The sequence below is a fragment of the Erpetoichthys calabaricus genome, chromosome 3 (genome assembly GCF_900747795.2).
Source record: "Erpetoichthys calabaricus chromosome 3, fErpCal1.3, whole genome shotgun sequence".
Lineage (NCBI taxonomy): Eukaryota > Metazoa > Chordata > Cladistia > Polypteriformes > Polypteridae > Erpetoichthys > Erpetoichthys calabaricus.
Genome location: NC_041396.2, coordinates 28,954,975 through 28,960,426, shown reverse-complemented (window position 1 = coordinate 28,960,426; position 5,452 = coordinate 28,954,975). Strand labels below are relative to the sequence as shown.

The window sequence follows — 5,452 nt, the reverse complement described above, 5'->3', positions numbered from 1 at the left end:
GCCTGTTGCACGCCCACCACAGCCAGCAGCTTAGATATTTATAGCACAATAGCCCAGATAATGTCTGATTACGAGAACTGATTCCCCCGGTGTTTAAAGCACAGCCGAGCCCCGCCCCCCTGCCCGCGCATATTAAAAACAAGAAGCAGACAACATCTGTGAAGCCGACGAGAGTAGGCGGAGTTGCGCGGCTTTCAGAGTGCTGTACAGTCGAGAGTAGGCGTTAACGAAAGTAAACGGTCCTACCAGCTAAGCGAGCGGGTACACGGAAGCTCCTGCTGTCACGGCGCAGAGGCAGAACTCATCGGAGGGGGCGTGGCAACCCGGAAGAAGGAAGTAGAGCGAGTCTCGTACGCGCGCTCGCTTTGCGCGCGTGTATTCCCTGTTGATGCAGGTCCACACAGCCCTCCGACACGGTAAGTAGAAGATGCCTGAAATTTGGTTTAAAAGTATTTGTAACAGAAATATTACCAAAATGATAAGGTAAACCGAGTTTTGACTTATATATCTATTATTTATACAACACTAATACGCTTTTAACAGGGAAGGGCAAGGCAAAGTGTTAACCAGAACGTTATGCTTGCTATAAGAAACATTTAGGTTAGCAGGTTGTCCGTGCCCGGATAGGACAAAAGCATTACCCCTTTATTGCCTGACAGCCTAGATGTTAGGGATTTCTTCTGGTGTCCCATTCCTGCACTAACAAGGCACATAAAACTAACACGATATACAATACTTGACACCATCACAGCATTACGGTAGTAGTAAAAAAATATATTGCACAAAACACATTTTTAAGAAATGAAGTAGGTTTGCATTCCCCCCAGTAATATGTTAAGTAAGTCCTTTATAAAATAAATATACTGTATGTGGAATGCAGGAGTGTGGAAATAAGGAAACGACAGATGAATCAGATACCGTAGTAACGGCAGTAGTAAAAAAGCATTTATTTCTAGTAGTTCTTGCCTTTAGTGACCAGTAACGTTTCCTTGATGGTAATGACTGAAAGAGATGGCTGGCTGGGTGAGTGTAGTCTTGGATCATATTTCGAGAACGTTTCCTTACCTGTGATGTATACAGGACCTTAATGGAGTCCAATTTCAGACAGTCTTTTTCTGTTGTCCGAATAACACGCTGCAGTTTATGTTTCAAGTGAGCAGGTGGAGATAATGAGGATGGCTTTCAAATAATAATAATAATTATATTTTATTTATTCGTAGGCGCCTTTCTAAACACTCAAGGACACAGAACAATAGATGAAACACGCAATATAAACAACTAAAATACAACATTTAAAATCAGAGAGAGCAATTGTGTCAAAGAGAAAAAGCAGTTTTAAACAGATGAGTTTTAAAGTTTAGATTTGAAAAGTGAAAATGATTCAATATTTCTAAGCTCAGATGATAGTGAGTTCCAGAGCTAGGAAGCAGAGCAACTGAATACTCTGCTCCCCATGGTGGTAAAACGGACGAAGGGGACAGTCAAGTGGACGGAGGAAGAGGATCTAAGGGTGCAGGAGGCAATGGCAACATGGAGGAGGTCGGACAGATATGGAGGGGCAAGGTTGTGGATAGCCTTAAAAGTTAACAGAAGAATTTTGAATTGAATGGAAGCCAGTGAAGCTGCTGCAAGATGGGAGTGATTAGGTGAATAGAGGAGGATCTAGTAATGATGCGGGCAGCTGAATTCTGGACCAGTTGAAGCTTATAAAGAGCTCTGTGAAACTGTACCAGCACCGATGTTGTTAATTTTATAAGTTGCTGATGGGCTTTTTTGATTAGAGCAGACATGTTTACTTCCCAGTTCAGACTGTAAGTGATAGCTGTGCCAAGAAATTTGAATGATCATACCAGGTCCATTGTGACATTGTTTATAACTAGGTGAGGAGTGCCTCTTAAATTCCATAATTATTTCCACTCTTTTCAAGGTTTTCAAATTAAGATTGTTGCGAGCAGGTATCAACCTCCCTCTGACATGGCATATCCTTCGCATTTGTAATCATTCCAGTCAGGGTGGTGTCATCAGTAGACTTCAGCAGTTTAACAGATGGGACACTGAAGTTGCAATCCTTAGAGCAGAAGAAGAAAATAAAGAGGAGACAGAACACAGCACTGATGGGACCCTGTACTCCGGATCAAGGTTCCTGCCTGATAGTCACCCCTCTTCACTGCTTGATGTCTGTTACTTAGAAAAGTCAGAGATCCAGACACATGTGGCATTGCCTCCATTAATGCTAAGAAGTTTGCTATGGAGGAGTTCTGGTATGATTGTATTGTTGGTGCAAGGAACAAATCATACATTAGGAGGGCCCAATAAGTTACTTAAGTTTAGGGTGCGTAGGGGCTGGCAAGCTCTTTCTTATGGGAGAGGGTCGCTGGAGGCACATTTTACTGGCAAAGTGGTCGTTGTGCATTTCTTTTCAAGTGTCATCCTTTATCAGAGTTTTGACCCTCATGTGTCACCATCATTCTTTATTTCCCTGCCAGCCAGTTTATGAGGCTCTAGTTGACCATCGACCTTGCCTGCTCTCCCATTTAGTTTTCCTTCTAGAATGATTACCATTATGCCCCCTACTCAACCTCTCCTGTTATGACCAGCCCAGCAAATGACATTTTCCTCGTAGAGGCATTTTGATGCAAGCCCTCTTCAGTACTTTAGTTTGTAACTTCTTTAGCAGTTACCCGTAGCACAGTTGTTTGATCACTGCTATCCTCTTGATGGCTTGTTTGTTGTGGGTGCATGTTTCACATTCATAACACACTCGTGAGAATACATAACACTGAAATGGTCTCTTCGTCAAGTCCATGTTTATGTCTCCTCTCATGAATTCCTTTTGTTTCTGAAAGGCATCCTTGGCCCTTCCAGTTCTTGTTATTACGTCCTTTTCACATAGACTACATTTTGTAATCCAGCATCCAAGCGCTTTGTTAACTATCTACCAGTTCCAGATGTATTCCATTTGTTATTATGTTGCAGCAGTGTTCCATTCCTTTGGTGATTACCATGACTTTGGTTTTCTTCAAGTTGAGTTCCACTCAATATCCCTCCTGTATTATCATCTTTATCATCTTCCATAGATTCTTTATATTTTCTGCCAGTAGGGTGGCATCATCTGCATACCTTTACGCTGTTTATATTATATCCACCTATGTTTCATCTGTGAATTTGTGAATTTCCCATTGGGATTAATAAAGTATCTATCTATCTATCTATCTATCTATCTATCTATCTATCTATCTATCTATCTATCTATCTATCTATCTATCTATCTATCTATCTATCCTTTCCAATGTCTCATTCAGCATGAATTCACTGTACAGATTGAAAGGTATCACTGATAATATACATCCTTATCTGACACCTCTTCCAATTTTGATGAGAAGCAGTACACCTTGTTTGGTCTGAACACATGCTTTCAGTACAAGTTCTCTATGACTCTTCTTCTGCAAAACAGTACACTATTAGGAAAAAAAGCTCATAATAGAAAGTGCCTATATGATACAGAGAGCAAGATATCTAGTAATCTTCTTTTGGCTGCTCCCATTAGTGGTCACCATTTTTCCATAACTTCCTGTCCTCAACATCCTGCTCCGTCACACCCATCACCTGCATGTCCTCTCTCACCACATCCATAAACCTTCTCTTAGGCCTTCCTCTTTTCCTCTTTCCTGGCAGCTCTATCCTTAGCATCCTTCTCCCAATATACCCAGCATCTCTCCTCTGCACATGTCCAAACCAATGCAATCTCGCCTCTCTGACTTTGTCTACCAACCGTTCAACCTGAGCTGGCCCTCTAGTGTACTCATTTCTAATCCTATCCATCTAGTAATAAATAGTAATATTTAATTGCATTTATATTCCACTCTTGTAACCTACTTAAAGTGCATTACATAGGCAGTGGGGAACCACTTCAACACGTCAATGTGTAGCACCTACCTGGATAATGAAATGATGGCCTTGCTTGCGCCAGAACACTCGCCACACATTAGCTAAAAGGTGGTGAAAGGGTGTGAGAGATAGTTAGCCTACTAGGGACTGAGGATTAATAGGAGGCCATTATGGACATGGCAGTAGTGGGCAGTGTAGCCAGGACATCGGGAAACACCCTACTCTTTTCAAACGATGCCCAAGTATCTTTTATGACCACAGAGAGTCAGGATCTCACCTTTACGCCTCATCCGAAGGACTACTGCAATTTTTACAGCAAACAGTCACTGTGCATGGGTATTGGGATCCACACACAGATCACAGGGTAAGCACCCCAGTTGGCTTCTTTCAGTAGCAACCCAGGCTTTTCCCAGATGGTCTCATATTCAAGTGCTGGCTGGGCCCAAATATGCATAGCTTCAGGTGGATTACTTATTCTGAAGTGCAGGTGATATTGCTGCTGGCTAGTAGATTATTAAAAAAACTAGTCATTTAGCCCATTACCATAACGGGCGCTAGAACAGTAGTGCATAAACATTAGTAGGTACAGTCTATATTAAATGGCAAGGGACTTTGACCTCATTCTTTTTGTTGGTTGTATTTTTCTTTCTTTCAGCCTGTCTTTTGTTGATGTTTACTTGCTGAGCTGACCGTTCTTCGTGGGCTGCCGCCGTGTATTGTGTGTCTTTAATTTTCTGTGACAGTAATACTGTCTTGTACGTCCGCTGGCTTGTACGTCCGTAATATACCTTTAATTTTCTCTGGCGGTAATACAGGTGTGCACGTCGGTAATATGCCTTTAATCTCCTCTGACAGTAATACTGGCTTGTATGTGGCTGTAATATGAGTCACTGTATTGTGTACCTTTAATTTCCTCTCGCAGTAATACTGGTTTGTATTTCCGTAAAACGCCTCTAACTTTCTCTGACAGTAATATCGTGCATCGCACCGTGCCCCGCGCATGCGCACTTCACCAGAAGCCCCAGCGCATGTGCACTTCACTAGAAGACACACACACACGGACACCTGGACGCACAAAGGGATTTTATTAAAGAGGATAGGATAGCTGTTATAGGAATACATTAATGTAGTGAGAAGTCAAGCAAAATGACACATTTTATTAGCTAACTAAAAATAAAAGGTGTCATTTTGCTTGACTTCTGTCTACATCTATAATGGCTAACACATTACAACACCCTAGAACTACTGAATACATTCATGTTAAGACAGCAGACTGTACTGTGTATATTCACACAGACGAAGAACAGGTACAGGAATGCACTAAGGAGGTTGGATCCTTAAAGTACACAGAGGAAGTACAGTATATACGACGGATCTCAGAATCCGGTCCTGGAGGTCTCCAGTGGCTGCAGGTTTTCATTCTAACCCTTTTCTTCATTAGTGACCTGTTTTTGCTGCTAATTAACTTCTTTTGAATTAATTTTAATTGACTTACTTTTTAAGACTCAGGTCCCTTAATTGTTTCTTTTTCCTTAACTAGCAGCCAAACAATAATGAGATACAA

At 41.7% G+C, this 5,452-nt stretch overlaps 1 protein-coding gene across 2 annotated transcripts in view; it reads left to right on the top strand.

Annotated features, from left to right (window-relative positions):
• The first annotated feature begins 271 nt into the window (after positions 1 to 271).
• Positions 272 to 5,452, top strand: part of LOC114647859 (protein PHTF1-like) — a 90,149-nt gene continuing 84,968 nt past the window's right edge. Inside the window, exon 1 of one of the 2 annotated variants that reach the window (XM_051924421.1) lies at positions 272 to 416. The gene's annotated coding sequence lies outside the window, so the exon portion shown is untranslated. The remainder of the gene's footprint in view (positions 417 to 5,452) is intronic. The other variant, XM_028796527.2, reaches the window with a different exon arrangement.